Below are 17,989 nucleotides of genomic sequence, written 5' to 3' on the forward strand. Positions count from 1 at the left end.
GGCCACTGTTGAACATGGAGCTCCATTTCACACAACCCCTACGTGTTCCTTTCTTGACCCAACGACAGTCAGTACGACTGCAGTGAGCAGAGCATATCTGAGTTTTCACCGCGGGTCGATAGAAATGTGTAGCCTGTCGAATGAAATCCTATTTCTTGTTACACCAGGTTGATGACTGCGCCCTTAAACGCTGTCATTCAGACGAATGGCTGCTTGAAACCGTCATCGTACCACAGATGCAGGCTGGTGAGAACAGAATGATGCTAGGGGGTACACTGAGCTGGGTTTCTATGGGACCTGTTGTAGGCACCGTGACAGCAGTGCACTACGTGAAAATTACTGCGGACCACCTGCAGCATCCCTTCGTGGTTGAAATCTCCCCATACGACGATGACATCTTCCAGCATGTTAACTGCCTGTGCTGTTAGGTCAGAATCGTGCTACAGTGGTTTGAGGGGCATTGTAGTGAACTCACACTGATGTCTTGGGCAGCAAATGCGCCTAATGTGTACCCACAGGAACACACATCGGGTGTCAGCTGCCTGCCCGTAAACCACCATATCTTAGCTTCCGGGAACTCCTTGACCTGTGCGGAGACATCTGGTGCCACACAACTACTGGGATCCTGTCAAGGACTTGAAGAATCCCTAGCACGCAGACAGAATCTCTGTTGCACTGTGTTTGAAAATTGGAACAACGCGTTACTGAACGGGTGATTATAATGTTTTGGCTCTATATCTATTACAATACTGAAATATTTAAAAATGCCGATCTATCGGTTAAAAACAAAAGGCGAAATAACATTTATAATGATTTAAAAACAAAAAGGTTAAACCACCTGACTAGATTCAAACCCACAACCTTCTGCATGCGAAGGTATTACGCTAGCCATTACACCGCTAACCAGTCCATATAACAACAATTTTTAACACTAACCAGGGTCACGAAAAATTCCGATATTATTTTTTCGTCGATTATCCGTAAATGAAAGCCCACCAGCGTGAACGGTGCAGGGTGTGATACCTCAGACCTTCACCTTCATCACCGTATCTATGATTTCAAACAGTCGATGCCACCGCTAGTGACCTCTCTTTGTAAGTCTAATAATCGTCGTCACTCACAAGGGAAACTTCCCATCGTACCCCACTCAGATTTAATCGTACGATGGCCCGTCAAAAACTGGAGCAGATTAAGCATGAGAACAGGAATAATGTGTACCGAACTGTGAAAAACGAAACAAAATAGAAACAGTGAACGGTTCAAGCTCAAGATGTGCAGCACATGAGCAAAGTTGCGTAACTACGGCGCCTTGGTTATGTCGTCATTGAGCTGGACTGCGAAGGGGAAGAGCCGTTTTCAAATATCGCTCGTGCTTCAACTTAATTTTTTTCCCTCCAAAAAGTTATGAACTTACCGTCCATTCCCTGACGTGTCTTTTCTGCTTCTGTAGTCTCGCCAATTTGTTATACAGTATGCCACGTGGTAAGAATATAATACCGCCACAAGGAAATGTGATGAATAGTGAGATTAGGCGAAATGCGGCACCGACTTTTCCCAGAAATGAACACAACAAATAAGCGGGTCTGAACTATGGAACTAAAGGAATTGAAAAGTCAAACGTTCCAAAGCGGAACGCAAGAGTCTTAACATGTGGCACTTGTGTAGAACAAATATAAAGTGCGAACATTTGGAGGTATCTTTCTTACACCCCGCTGTTACGAAAGGGCGTTGCAGCACGACACAGACATAAATCTGAATACAGAGAAGAAACACGTCAATAACCGGATGGACAGTTCATAATTTTGTGAAAAAAAAAAAACAGTTTGGTGAACGAGCGAGATTTGAATAGGGGACTCCCCCTTCTCAGTCCAAGATCGTAACCACGTAAGCACGACACTGTGGCTACGTAAGCATGCTTGATGCTGCATATCTTGAGCTTGGACCACTAACCGTTTCTAGTTTGCTCCTCTTTTCACAGTTCAGTACAAGTTCTTCCTGTTTTCACGCTTGATCTGTTTTCAGTTTTTGACAGGCTATCCACTGGTCCATCTTACGACTAAATCTGAGAGGACTGCAATGGGTAGTTTCCCCTGTCAGTAGCGTTCGAACATCAGGTTACAAAGTGAGGTGACAAAAGTCATGGGATGGCGACAAGCACATATACAGATGGTGGTAGTATCGCGTGCACAAGGTACAAAAGGACAGTGCACTGGCAGAATTGTCATTTGTACTCAGGTGATTCATGTGAAAAAGTTTCAGACACGATTTTGGCCGTACGATAGGAATTAAAAGACTTTGAACGTGGAATGGTAGTTGCTAGAAACATGAGACATTTCATTTAGAAAATCGTTAGGGAATTCAATATTCTGAGATCCACAATGTCAACAGTGTGCTGAGAATATAAAATTTCCGGTATTACCTCTCACCGTGGATAACACAGTGGCCGAAAGCCTCCGCTTAACGTCCGAGATCAGCAGTGTTTCCATACAACTGTCAGTATTAACAGATAAGCAACACTGCGTGATATAACCGCTGAAATCAATGAGGGACGTACGATGAACGTATCCGTTAGGACAGAGCCGCGAAATTTATGGGCTATGGCAGGAGACGACCAACGCGAATGCTTTTGCTAACAGCACGACATCGCCTGCAATGCCTCTCCTGGGCTCGTGACCATATCGGTTGGATCCCAGACGCCTGGAAAACTGTGGCCTGGTCAGATGAGTCCAAATTTCAGTTGGTAAGAGTTGACGGTAGCGTTCGAATGTGGCGCAGAGTCTGCCACAATGGTGTGGGCTGTGTTTCCATGGAACTGACTGGGTCCTCTGGTCCAACTGAACCATTCACTGACTAAAAATAATTATGTTCGGCTACTCGGATAAGATCTGCAGCCATTTATGAATTTCGTGTTCACAAACCACGATGAAATTTTTATGGATTACAATGCACCATGTCACCGGGCCACAATTGTTCGCGACTGGTTCGATGAATATCCTGCACAATTCGAGCGAATGATTTGGCCACGCACATGGCCCAACATGAATCCCAGCGAACATTTACGAGACATAACCGAAAATTCAGTTTGTACACAAAATCCTGCACCAGCAAAACTTTTTCGTTAGTTAATTGTTAATGTCTTGTATTCGACCACGATTTCGGCTTTGTAACTGTTCTCAAGTGCATGTTAAAATACTGTACGTCTGATGTTTCTATGGCATGTCATCGTCGAAAATACATATTTCTGGGCTTACAAGGGGAATTTTCGTGTTATAGGATACGAGCACATATCAAAGATACAAAATATAGCTGACATTGTGCACCTAGCGATATCATTACCATACAGCGTGGCGTATTTAACAGCTAATATATTCCTGCGCCCTCGGTTCATCATTTCGGTTGATGAATGGACATATCAGACATATTTCAGCACATTATCAAACTGACGACTCCTCGTTGCCACCGGATGCGTTCTACCAACCGATCTCTTCTTTCAGTGAAGCCGTGCAACGATTTTTTCCCCGATTCGATTTATCAACTCTTCATTAGATACTCGATCTTCCTATCTAATTTCCTGCACTCTTCTGTAGGGCCACATATCAAAAGCTTTCATTCCCTTCTCGGATGAACTGTTTAATTATCCACGTATGTCGCCGCAGAAGGCTAAACTCCAAGCAAATACCTCCAGAAATGAAGTTCTAACATTGAAATTTATGTACCATTTTAACAAATTTCTTTTATTGAGAAACGGCCTTTGCTATTGTAGCCTCCATTTTATATCCTCTCCACTTCGGCCTAAAAGGCGAATTTAACATCAGTTACATGGAGTTCAGACAAACGCAACACCAGCAAGGATGCAGCGCCTCTGTTCTCGGGCACAAGACGAGTTAGTCGCTGTTTGTAATCAGCTGTACCGATTTTTGGATCAGTACAGTATGGACTATCTAAAATGAAAGTTTAGAGAACGTTAAAATATTCAGCAATTGAGAGACTGGCAATTGCAGGTGGCTTATTTTGTAGAATTAATGTTCCAATTGTCGCTGGTGAATTGATCCCAGCAGCTGCCTTCAAATCTGGTTTTTCTGTAAACAAATGAAAAAGAAACTGTCCTGTTACAGGACTAATGAAGAAAAGTTTCGCTGCGTTGGGATGGTGAAAACTTTCTGTAAAGGAACTTAACGCACACTAAAGGATAGGGAGTCACAGCATTAACATTTGAGGACCATTCCAACTAAAATAAAGTACAGGTTGGAATATTTCACAAAAAGCGGAAGGTGACTATTTTATGACTATACTTTTAGGGCCGCCAACGTTCTGTGAGGTGACAGCGTCCGTAGAGAAAGACACGCCCACTTCTGAGTTAAAAACAGGGTACGGTTCGTCATTTTAGCTCCTTCGACATATTAGACGACATCTTCAATGCTTAAGAAATTTCCAGTTGTGCAGATTTATTCAGAATAAGAGAGAAACCAGTCGTAAGGAGGGATTAAATCAGATGACTATAATGTCTGTTTAATACGTTTCTCCTGCGTACCGCCATTCGCGAAGAATAAGTAAGTCACGTACTTCGCCAGTTTCAAGTGCTCGCTGCAGATGCCAATGTTGATGTCTGCAGTTTCTTTGCGGAAAGCAAATTCGTGATTCTCGTTTTGCTGTGTGGAAATTCCAATACATTAACACTGAATTTAACTTCTGACTAAAATCATAAATTATATTCCATTTTTGATCCTTCCGAAACTATCTTCTGCAGAACAGTTCTAGCGTACTTTGTGCATACAGTGGCATCAGCTGCAACAATATATCTGTAACAGTATTCTGTGTTGTGGAAACGCGTGATTATGCCTTTCCTATGATGTTTACTGTTCGCTATGCCTCATTCATTTCATTTAAAAACCAGTCAATACATGAGTATCGTATCAACACGAACAATGTTTGTAGTGGCAAACCGGTCGGTTTCCAAGTGACTTTGATGTCTTGCACATCGTCCAAATTGTGCTTTTCCAGACCGAAGTCTCCTCTTTAAAACCCAGTTCTCTGTGTTCACGGATTCTCACACTGACCAGGTCATTTTATGGAACGTAGTGGTACAATTAGTTCCGTAAATACTAGATATGCACAAGCCGGTGGTCAGGTCAGGGTATGTGCATGAATCAAAAGTGACCATGTAGATCCAAAATTCCCATTTCAGGACACGAAAAATGGTTGAAAAGGAAGGAAGATTGGGGTTAAAAGTCCCAACGAGAACGTGTTCATTTTATAGACAAAGCACAAGCTTGGCGTAGAGTATAGTGGGTAAGCAAGTTGGCAGTTTAAATATATATATTATGAAACAAACGCAATCTCCTACACACATCAGATATCTCCATATTTATTCCGAGCTCTGTGACTGTTCAGTGCAGGATAGAGATTCTGATTTCAGTGGCCGATAGCCCATAAGATGGGCGTCTTGTTTCCTGACCAATACTGTACACTATTGTTTGTTTACGGCTGTTTGCGGCTGCCGAATGGAGAGGAGCAGTGATTGGGAGGCAGCGTCGACTGCTTGCACTACCCGTGTTTTGAGCTTAACACGAAATCGGAGGCGGCACTAGCGGAAGTATTGCCCGCTTAAGTGGCACTTCTGTCGGATCGGAAACCACCTAATTTGTTGACATATTCATCTCATCTTGCAACCACTAACATCGTAATCTTGAAATCTTATTAGGCATTCTGTCGAACTAACTACCGTGGTATGGCGCATTATCCATACAATCACAGAATTGGGTGGAATATTACGAACGATCATATCTGCAATCCCACCCCCTCCCCTCCTTCCCATCTACGTCCGCTAGTTTCCTCATATTAAAGAATTACGCAAGTTGTTGGAAACAGTTTCTTGCAAGAAACTTCCTGAGAAATTAGAACCGTGTGTCAGTTCGGGATCCTAGGTTCGAGTACCGGCAGTTTTAATTTGCAATTAAGTTGGAAACCAGCGCACACTCCTCTGGAAACTCGTTCTAGTTGCTGCAAGTACTCGCCGACTTTGTCTTTCCGTGGAACTTCTTCTCAATCTTACAGAAGTTGTGTGTGTTCCATTGTGGAAAACGAGAGTGGCACAAGGAGAGATGAGCCGAAACAAATGTACCGTTGGAGCCGCTAAACACAATTGGTAACATCAGTCAAGGAACTGTGAAATGAGTTTACCGATCAATTTGTTTCACCACAAGGTACAGCAGAACGGCAGTACAGGAGTCTTTAAACTTTAGGTGATTTTTAATGTTCTCGTAAATATAAATGCATTTCATTTACGATAAAAGTAGTACCCACTGCTTACAAAAATCGAAGGGTAATTAAAAGGCAGTCTCTTGGTGAGACACCGCGCCGCATTTTTGTTTCCAATTATCGAGTACTTAATTACACAATAGAAAGAGATGTTTGAAATCTGCATACGACATTCTCAAAGCTTTTAATAAGTGAAGTCCTCTGATTTTAGTTAATTGAAAAGTGTTTCTTGGTACCATCAATATGTATTCCTCTAACATTTTTCGCTTTTTTTAAATATTTGTCTTTTGTCACGATATTTATCCATTATTAATAATGCGATAACAGTGGCGACGCTCTGGTGTTTAAGAATAACTGCACTTCTGTAATAAGAACCTGCGACGAGTTCCCGGAAAAAAAACTTGCTCCAGTGACTTGCAGTAAACTTGAGTAACTTCTTATTCTATTGTACACACTTCAGCAAGTGCTTACAGAAGTTATTTGTCAGAGGACGCAGGCCTTTTGCAGTACTTCGCATCTAGGGGCAGCTTGACGTTGGTAGCAGCTGCAGACAAATGAATATCTTTCAAGCAGTGCCGATTTTCTCCGCTTCTGGCAGCACTAGCGAAATCGTCAAGTTATCGTGGTCAGACAGTACCTTCAAGAAATGGATACGACTGCAGCATCCAATCTATCATTGTTCCTGACAACAAAAGTTGGAGTCTTTAAAGGGCTGGTAACAGTTATATCGTCGTGCTGAACAAATTGGCTAAACACTTATTTTGCAATACAATATCTACTGTTGTTCATCATCATCATCATCATCATCATCATCATTATTATTATTATTATTATTATCTGCTTTCACGACGCCCTTGCAAAATATAAACGTAATTATTAGTGAGAAATCTTTCCTCGTAAGCAATCTCCTGAAAACAAAGGAGCGTGGACACACAGACTTTAAAGGCTGGCAATAATAACAGACAGTGTTTACTAATCAACAGATTAAAATACATGATAAAAATAACGCATGGGAGTGTGCCTGTATACATGCTCGTTCTTGCGCTTTCCTCATCCTTAGGTGAAATTATAATTAACCCATCAATAGTATGAAATAAAACGAGAATTAGGTGAACCAACTGCTAGCAGCTACTCACTTGACTGAACAATATAAATAGGGAACGACCCAGCCACTTTGAGAACAAGTAAGTATTCGAAATTACAAAGAAATGGACACGCAGTTAATATTGGTGAGATATCAGTTACCGCAGATAAAAATCATGATGAAATTATTATTTTTTTTAAGGTATTAATAACCGTTAGTTAAGCGCTTTGATGGGCTGATGAACCAAATCAAGCAGACCCAAAATTGGACCAAATTTTTGAGAAGCCTACGCGCCGTAATTGTTCGGTTCCGTAATTAAACCACTATGCTACGAAATACGCTATTTTGAAACAATGACGCATTAAAGATTTCTTTTGGGAGCACCTATCGTAAAGTAATATCGCAGATTCTGACAATGATAAAGTTAAATCCTTCTCGAGTATGAACTAACACAAAGGCCATACTTCACGAAAATTCCAAAGTTCATTTCTGCTGCTGTCAAATTGCTGAAGTAAGTGCATTTCAGTGCACTACCACACAACCGAAGTAGCCGCATTACATGACAATTGAAAACTGGGCATTATAGCCTGCTGCAAGAATAAATATTTTGTGTATTGACTAAACAAACACTATTTTTGCCTTGTTTCACAAATTTTATTATTGTTACTGCACAGCGCAGGTTTCAGGTTTAAGCCCATTTTCACGAAAAATGAGCTTCAATGTTGGTTTAGTTAATTTACAATGTGTCACCAAGAACTCACAGTGGATTCAATTAAAATGGTTTCCGTGTATGTTACATTTTTCCTAGAACTACGGACTGTTGCGTTTCACGGTATTTTTAACCGTTTTAACAAGCTAATTTCGTTGCATCTATGAGTGTATCGACAGTGTAGGTCATATAGTGGATTCGAATCATTCTGTTGCCCCATTTTTTCCCCCAAGTGCAGTATTCCGTGGAGCACCATGCCGTAAGGAATTTGTGTAGGAGGTCTGTTCAAAAAATTCCGGAACTTTGTCCACAAAATTTTCCTATGCTTACCTTTTACTTGTGCATGGTCTCCGAAATACCCTCCTACACAACCGATACACCACTCCGAACGCTGTCTCCACTTCCGCAAACAGTCTTGGTACGTCTCTTGCTGGATCGCGCGAAGCACCGTCTGCGCATTTTCTTTTATCTCGTCTATCGTTGCAAATCTCAAATCTTTGTCTTTGTAACGGAGTTTTCAACTTGGGAAATAACAAAAAGTTAGCAGGAAACAGTCAGGCACCAACAGGGATGAAAGTGCGGGTGCGTTATGGTGATGCAAAAGCCATAAATTGTCTCGTCACATTTCAGGCTGTTTCCTTCTCGTAACACATCCCGACAGTACCGTTGGTACGAACTGTCGGTGAAACAATCCTCCAAATTCAAAGAAAACTATCAGCATGGCTTTGACATTTGACCTGTGCTGGCGAGCTTTTTTTTCCCCTTGGAGAACCTTTGCCGACCCTTTGTGAAGACTGAACCTTGGTCTCAACATCATATCTGTAGGCCAGCGTCTCATCAGCAGATATCATGCTCTTAATGAATATCTCGTTCTGATTTGAGCGATCCAAAAGCACTGCAAAGATTGCGAAGGTCTTTCTAGTCTTGTCTCATGAGCCGTGGGACGAACTTGGAAGCAACACGATGCATTCCAAGATGCTGTCTCGGGATTTCATGAAATAATCCAAATGAAATGTTACATCCTTTTGCAATCTCTCTGACAGTCAGTCTTCGATTAGCTCGCACAATTTCGTTGACATTCCTGACATGAGCGTCGTCGCTAGACATCGAAGGGCGCGCTGAACGAAGGTCATCTTTAACTTCCGTCCGGTCATTTTTAAACCGTGTGAATCATTCGTAATACTTAAGCACCGATAACCATAGGCATCCTGTATCATTTGGTATGTCTCTGTAAAAGTTTTCTTGAGTTTCGCACAAAATTTAATGCAGACGCTTTGCTGCTCTAACTCTGCCATCTCGAAATTCGCAAACTGTGCGACACAACGCTCTACTCAATACAGCACTGAACAATAACTAACAGACATACAACAAAGTCGTAGTTACAATTAAACACAGGCGTGTGCAGGGATGCCAAGCGCAAATCCCCAACACACCACTGGCGCGAAATTACGAATATTCCGGAATTTTCTGAACAGACCTCGTAAAATAAATCTAGATTATGTTTAAGCGTTTCCCGATGAAATTTCATCCACGGATTTCGCGTCTGGAAACTTAGCCTAAGACAACGAGCGCGTAACGTAGTATTATGCCGGTGATGAACCGTGAACCATGGACCTCAATGAGGTGGGTGCTTGGGAGGCACACCATACAGATAATCGTACTGTAGTGCACCCACAAAGGAGGATTATCTGTGGAGATGCAGGGGAAGACTAATATGTGGATCCTGAATAACGACAGCAGCCTTTTTTCCCCAGGGGAAACATTATGGATAATCGACTGATATGGTCTTTTAGTCCACGCGGCCTTGCTGTGCTGGTACTGCGAACGGCTGAAAGCAGAGGGAAACACAGCCGTTATTTTTCCCAGAGGGCATGCAGCTCTTTTGTAAAGCTAAACGATGGCACCCTCTTGGGCAAAATATTCCGGACACAAATATTTCCCCATTCAGATCTCCGGACGGGGACTACTCAGGAGGAAGTCGTCATCAGGAAAAACAAAACGAGAAGCGTTGAGTGTTAGATTATCGGGTAAGAACTTTAGAGAATTTAAGGACGGCAATGAATACGTTGAAGTTAAATACAGTGGGAATTAGTGAAGTGCGGTATTGGAAAGAACAGGACTTCATCACGTGACTACAGGGTTATAAACACAAAAGCAAATACGGGTAACGCAAGAGTAGGTTTATTAATGTTGTGAACGCCTTATCGTAGTCAAGACAGACACGAAAACAACACCCACCACAGTACAAGTTTATATGTCTACTAGCTCCGCAAACTATGGGATTGAAAGAATGTATCATGAGATAAAGTATTCAGACTGTTACGGGAGACGACAATCTAATTGCGATGTCGGCTTGGAATTCGATAATAGGAGAAGAAAGAAAAGGAAAAACAGTAAGACAATATGAACAGTGGGAAAGGAATGAAAGAGGAGCTCGCGTGCTAGAATTTTGCACAGAGGTTAATTTAATCACTGCTAACAATTAGTTTAAGAATCATGTAAGAAACTGCGCATGTGGAACAGACACGGAGACACTGGAAGAACTCATATTGTATATATAATGGTAACAGATTTCGTAAGTAGATTGTAAACTTTACATTTCAAGGATCAGATGGCTCATGGTTCATCACGGGATGTCGACCATGATTTATTATGAAGTAACTTCAGCTGGGAGACTGAGAAGTTGAAAGAACCAGAGATTATCCAAAGTTTCAGACGGAACTGGGGAAGGGAATGCAATAGAAGACGAAGGGGCACGGATGAAATAGTGAAGGCAGCAGAAGATCAAACAGGTACAAATACAGGCCTAGTAGAAACGCTTGGATAGCACAGATGATATTGAATTTAACTGGCGAAAGGAGCGGATATAAAAATGCAGCAAATGAAGCAGGCGAAAATGCTAAGCACGAATGGATAAAGAAAGAATGCAATGCCATAGAAGTATGCATAAAAGATACCTCCTATACGAGTATTAAAGAGATGATCGGAAGGAAGTGGAGCTTCTTTATGAATATCATGAGCTGAGATCGCAAGTCAGTAATAGGTAAATAAGGAAGTCTGAAAAGTCGTAGCAATATCTGCAGGTGCTCTACAAGGTAAATTAACTTGAAGGCAATATTGTAGAAAAGGAAGAGGACGTAGATGAAGCGAGACGGGAGGCTATTACACTGCGAGAGGATTTTGACAGAGTACTGAAAAATCAAAGTTGCAACAGGGCGCCTGGAGTTGACGATATTCCCCCAGAGTTATTAAGATCATTGGAGGAAATAACAAAACTATTACACTTGATGTGCAAGATGTATGAGACAGGCAAAATACACACATACTTTAAGACGAATGTAAGACAGCAGTGCTGAGAAGTGTGAATATTGTCGAACAGTCAGTCATGATTGCATAATAGTGAAACTAATTATTTACAAAAGAATGGGTAAACTGCTAGAAACCTACGTTGTGGAAAAACAGTTTGGAGTTCCAGATACATGCAAGAACACACGAGGGAATACTGACATTACGAGTTACTTACAGAATGTTTCCGACAATATAGATTGGTCTACAGACTTTGGAATTTTGAAGGTATCGGTGTTAACACACAAGGGACTAAAGATTTACAACTCTTATATAAACCAGACTGCAGTTATCAAAGTCGACAGGAAGTAGCGGTGGGAGGAGGAGGGGGAAGAGGGAGGGGGACAGATGGAGGGGGGAGTAGGCAGGAGGGGAAGAGGTGGGAGAGAGGGGAGGAGGGGAGGGGAGGGGAGAGGTGGGGGAGGGGAGGGGAGGGGAGAGGGAGGGAGAGGGAGGGGATTTTTAAAGCATTCCCAATGTTATTTAATCTGTGCAATGAGCAAACAGTAAAGAAAACCAAACGAAAATTTGAAGAAGGAAGTAAAGTTCACAAAGAAGAAATAGAAACTTGAGGTTTGCCGATGTCATTGGAGTTCTCTCAGAGACTGCAAAGGAGTTGGAAGAGGAACTGAACGGAATGGATGTGTGTCGACAAAAGGTGAAAATCAACAAAAGTAAAACAGGAGTAATAGAATGAAGTCTAATTAAATCAGTCAATTCTGAGGGAACTGTACTGTAAGTAGTAGATGATTATTGCTATTTGAGCAGCAAAATAATTGGATATGCTCGATGTAGACAGAATATAAAAGCCAGACAGACTGTAGTCACCTAACAATTTTTGAAAATGAGGACCTGCTAACATCTAGTACCAATTAAGTTTTATGAAGTTTTTGCTGAAGATATTTGTTGGAAGCCTTGTATGCAAGTCAAACAGCTCGGACCAGAGCAGAAGTCACGCTTTTGAAATGTGGAGATATGGAAAATAGACCGAGCGAGGTGGCGCAGTGGTTAGCACACTGGACTCGCATTCGGGAGGACGACGGTTCAACCCCGTCGCCAGCCATCCTGATTTAGGTTTCCGTGATTTCCCTAAATCGTTTCAGGCAAATGCCGGGATGGTTCCTCTGAAAGGGCACGGCCGATTTCCTTCCCAATCCTTCCTAACCCGAGCTTGCGCTCCGTCTCTAATGACCTCGTTGTCGACGGGACGTTAAACACTAACAACCACCACCACCACGGAAAATTGCTGAGATTAGATGGATTGATCGAATACCCAATGAGAATGTCCTGAATTGAATTATGGCATAACCTGACTAAGAGAAGGAATCAGGCAGCGGACAAATCCTGAGGCACCAAGGAACTGTCAATTTGGTACTGGAGGTAAGAGTGTAGGGATGAAACTTATAGCGGGAGACCAAAGCATGAACAAAGTAAGCAGATTCAAACGTGAAGTTATTCGCAGCTGAAGAGGTTTACACAGGACAGACTAGCATGGATAGTCACATAACACCAGCCTTCGGACTGCTGAAAACAATAACGTAAGGAATAATATAAACGGGAGACGCCTAAAGCTGATAAACTGCTATCGCTGTGAAACAATGATACCATTTATTTTTACGTCTATGTGCGAAGTATCAACTACCACATTTCACAGTCTACTTAACATACTGTCTTGTCAGATATTTTATACATAACATCGGAAACTTATTAACTACTAGCTAGGCACCTGGGATTGTCTGGGTATTTACTTATTCCAATCCTTTATTAATCCACCTCTTCCTCGCCCCTCTTTGTCCATCTCCTCCTCGCCTGTCTCTCTGTCCACCCACACCTCCTCCTCCTCTCCCTCTATGTCCATCCCCTCTCCTCCTCCTCTTCCTCTTCCTCCCTCTCCCTTCTCTCAGTCCATATCTTCCTCCTCCCTCTCCCTTCCACCTCCTCCTCCCACTCTTTGAGTCCATTTCGGGCCCCCCTTTCCCACTGTCAATTTTATCCCCCCCCCCATCTGTATCCATCTCACCATTGTCTGTCCACCTCCTCCTCCCACTGCTCTCCCCACATGATCACCACAAACCCAATATGGCGCTGCTGGTTACTCGACCCCACAGTATTTATTTACAGACAGCACGTAACATAACATGTGTACCAAGTTTGGTTGTAATCGATCCAGTGGTTTAGGAGGAGCTTTTTACATGTGGCTTTGCCTGAGTACAGATTTCACATATATTTAACATATTTCACTCATATCTGTACAAATATTTCATCTGTGTCTCTAACTGATTGCACCCTACAGTTTCGTTTTTACACAGCTCATTTGTATGACTCTTATCTCTTTAGCCACAAGTTGTGCAATGATATAATTTTGCAGGTACATTCAGTGGCACACGCAAATACTGCCTGCAGAGTGTGCTGCGAATAGAGTTAGTAGTATAGAAGTAAAAACTCAAAACATTATGTCTCCTGCATCGATTTTATTGCACGAATGGCGAAAATGTAGTTACTGATAAAACTTTTTTAAAAATCATTTTGTGAGAGATGTGAGTGAGAAAAAGTGCCGTAAAGGATTTCCATAGCTTCGCCCTCGTATGTATTCAACACATGTATTGAAAGCACCTTCTCCTTCCCCTCGCTGTGTCCACCTCTTTCCTCTGTTTGCACACCTCATCCTCCCACCTCCGTTTGTCTACTCCTCCCCACCCTCTCTCTTCATCTCCCCCTACCCTTCCCTTTGTCCATTTTCCCCACCCCATGATCATATCCTTCATCCCCTCTTTCTATCTCCACCTCCTCTCTTCCTTTTCCACCTGCTCACTACCTCTTTACACTTTACATCTGCCTCTTGCATCTCCCCCTCCTCCCCTCTCTGTACATTTCCTTCTCCCCCTCACTCTGTCTATCCTCTCCTCAATCCATCTCAACCTGTCCCCAGACATACATACAGGCACATGTAGCCCCTGAAACACAGTTCGATAAAGCAGGCCGATACTACTACTACTACTACTACTACTACTACACGCCTGTCATGAAGGGCACTCTAGATGTTGGGGCCTGGAAAAAGTTTTCTTGCCTCTGACATAAGACGCTACCCTGCAAAAGCAGGTTGATTTAGCAGCCTGATACTGTTCCCATACAACACACCTGTCGTGCAGGGCTGCCTGGCCTGAAAAAAATACGTTTTTGCCCTTATCTCTACTCCTATTGGAGCTAGGAGATACGTAAGGCCTGCTGCTTTTTGCCAAACTACCTCGAAATCTACAGAAGTGTTTGGGAGGATATCCTGGACATAGGCACAAATATACACTCCGCTTTATAAATATAAGAGATGAATATTGTTTAAGGTTACAAAAGCGGAGAGCACAATTACACAGAAGGTTCACAACCAAATATCCTTAAACTGCATGTTACATCCAAGTCAGAATGACTTTTAGTAACACTTTCTCTTATCGGGATTGCATTCTGCCATCAAAGACTTAACAGCATTAAAGTTTTGAACTGAAAACAGTAAAATTTTCATGCTACAGTTGTTTACATAGTCACAGTGTTAGAACAACAAATTAATGGTCAACCAAGTAATTTAGTATTTTTGTCTCTGAAGTTAGTTCTAATCCCATCTAGATCAAAATTACGATCCTTATGCTTAGTGTGTCAGTGACCCTTATGCCCACAAGTATAAGACCAGTAGAATCTAGTATTTGTAGCTGCATCGAAATAAGCACTTATTTCAATAGGCCGAAATAATAGAGTGCACTACAATAAACAGATAGGGGGCAGTGACAGCGCTGACTAACTAAACTGCAAGCCACTTCCATCGCTGTCCTACTTCCAGAGTAAAGAATGTGTGAAGTGAATAATTAAAATGTACACTGGAAATTCCGTGGCCAAATGTGAGTTCCTGAGTTGCCTTGTGACTAAAGTAGCTCTGACGGATTTCTTTTTCGGATGACGAGTTATGTAGGCAGCAGAGGTTAATTATTGACTTGGAAATTCGAAAGGTGTTAAAATTAACAAGAGAAATAGCGGAATTGGAAATTTACGCTGCCAACGGTTCAACCCCTATCTATTATCGTACAGCCTGCTGAGGAACTTGAGTTGCCCGCAGCTTGAAGATAAGACATCAATTATCTCGCAGAAGTCTGCTTACCAAGTTTCAAGAGGAATCTAGGAACACACTACAGCCCTCCCCATATAGCTCCCGCAGGGACTGCAAAGTCAAGATTAGGCTAATTGCAGCGCGCACAGAGGCATTTAAGTAGTCAATTTTCTCGTGCTCAGTATGCGATTGGAAGAGGAAGAAACCCACCCCTATACATGGTACAGAAGAAATCCTCACACGCATTTTACAGTGATTTGGACAGTTTTGTTATAGATTGTGCACCCCCGCAGTAACAAAATTTTACGAGTTGAGCAGTATTTAAGTGTAGCACACATACTCCCTTTTCGCCGGGCCACTAGCGTAGATTAGAGAATTGTCAAGAATCATGACGCTCTTTTTTAAGCGTTTTCAATTTCTTCACTCGTTACTAGTGAAACTAGACTGTTGAACGGGTCTTAAGAGATGCAGAACTAATTGCAAGCTAATGTCTCATTGACGCATCTCTTACGAAAGCTTCAAATATTAACTATCACGAATCGAGCAACGATGTCAATCTCAACGAAAATCAACCTCGTGTAAAATTAATTCTGGGAAAACCTGTGCTGAAAGGCGAAATTTAATCTCGTTTAAGTCCGTCCATTTACGGCGACGGATGCTTAATCGAATTTTCAGTATCGTCCCCTTATTATAACTACGTCATCACTAGGCTGTGTCCTGATTACAATCCCATAGCTATAACCTGCGACAACATGCTTAGATAACTAGATTTGTAACTTGACATAAACCTGTGTCAGAAGCACAGGTTTTACGTGAAGTGTCACCTTAACGAAGATACGACTGAACTGGTCATGAAGCATCAAATTAAATCTCAGATTTAGAAAACTAAAATAATGACTACAAGGCGTTTGGTAAATACTGATAAATGGCGACAGTATTCTGCAGTTCGCAATGAGTCGAGGTCTTTTATTTCTTTATGTTAATGCGTAATTCTGATGATCGTTTTCTGAAGTTTAATGATTTGAAAAGGCAGAAGAAAGCGACTACTGTCTTGCATGAAGAATTTTTCTGTCATTCTTAAGCAGTGCGTCACCGGCACAAGAGAAGTCTGAAACAGGGGCGCACGACGAAGGGTTCGCTTTCGTGGTTATTCATCTTAAGTAATGTAGGGAAAGCACAAAACAAAACTATCAATATGGCCGGACATAGATCTGACACCAGTTTCGCAGCTACACCCACAATTAATTTAGGAGAACGAGAAACGCAGAAATTGAAAATCGATAGAAAGACTGTGGAAGTGTGTCTACAGGTACAGGACTGGTAAATGTGCCTGGTGAAATTTAAACAGCTTCTCGTCGATCAAGAGTTCCTATCAGTTTGTACCATTTCTCCTCTAAGGAGTACTTAGTGTTCTCACCAATTTCCGATGGACTATTCTTGTCACTGCGGTTGAGAATTTCGAACAAAAATTACTGTTAAACTAAAACAAGGACATGTCACACTCTGTGAGATATTTGAGGCCAAAAAGTTTGAGCTTCAAAGCGAACTGCAGCGAGTAAGTAAAATATCAAACTTGACGGTAACGCAATTCGAAGCTATTGGGACACACAGAAGCTTTGTGTTAAGTGTACAACAGCAGAAAATGTAGCTGCACCACCTATCTAAATTCCATATCATACAACTACAACACAAAACGGAATTTTTAGCTTCAAATGACAGCAACGGATAACAACAATTGACTTGTTTAATAAACGACTATTCAATACCAGACAATTATACTTCTTCGATAACTGGAATAGAAGAATCTACGGGATGAGAAAGAGAGATTATTATTATTATTATTATTATTATCGGTTTGTGGGGCGCTCAACTGCGCGGTTATCGGCGCCCGTACGAATTCCCAACCTTTGCTCAGTCCAGTCTCGCCACTTTCATGAATGCTGATCAAATGAGGAGGACAGCACAAACACCCGGTCATCTCTAGGCAGGTGAAAATACCTGACCCTGCTGGGAAAGGAACCCGGGACCCTGTGTTCGGGAAGCGAGAACGCGACCGAGAGGTGCGAACAGGGGGGGGGAGAGAGAGAGAGAGAGAGGAGAGGAGAGAGAGAGAGAGAGAGAGAGAGAGAGAGAGAGAGAGTGGGGGAGAGAGTGGGGGAGAGAGTGGGGGGAGAGAGTGGGGGAGAGAGTGGGGGAGAGAGTGGGGGAGAGAGTGGGGGAGAGAGTGGGGGAGAGAGGGGGGAGAGAGGGGGGAGAGAGGGGGGAGGGAGAGTGGGGAGAGAGGGGGGAGAGAGGGGGGAGGGAGAGTGGGGGGAGAGGGAGGAGATGGGGGAGAGCAGGGGAGGGAGAGTGGGGGGAGAGCGGGGGAGGGAGGAGTGGGGGGAGAGAGGGGGGAGGGAGAGGGGAGAGGGGGAGGGAAGAGGGGGAGGGAAGAGGGGTAGATGGGGGGAGGGGGAGATGGGAAGGAAGGGGGAGAGGGGAAGGGAGGGGGAGAGGGGAAGGG

At 42.7% G+C, this 17,989-nt stretch overlaps 1 protein-coding gene across 2 annotated transcripts in view; it reads right to left on the reverse strand.

Moving 5' to 3' along the window:
- The window catches only part of LOC126356192 (MOB kinase activator-like 2), a 349,077-nt gene that overhangs the window by 295,071 nt on the left and 36,017 nt on the right, over window positions 1–17,989 (reverse strand). The window lies entirely within an intron of this gene.

This window comes from Schistocerca gregaria, chromosome 3 (genome assembly GCF_023897955.1).
Source record: "Schistocerca gregaria isolate iqSchGreg1 chromosome 3, iqSchGreg1.2, whole genome shotgun sequence".
NCBI lineage: Eukaryota > Metazoa > Arthropoda > Insecta > Orthoptera > Acrididae > Schistocerca > Schistocerca gregaria.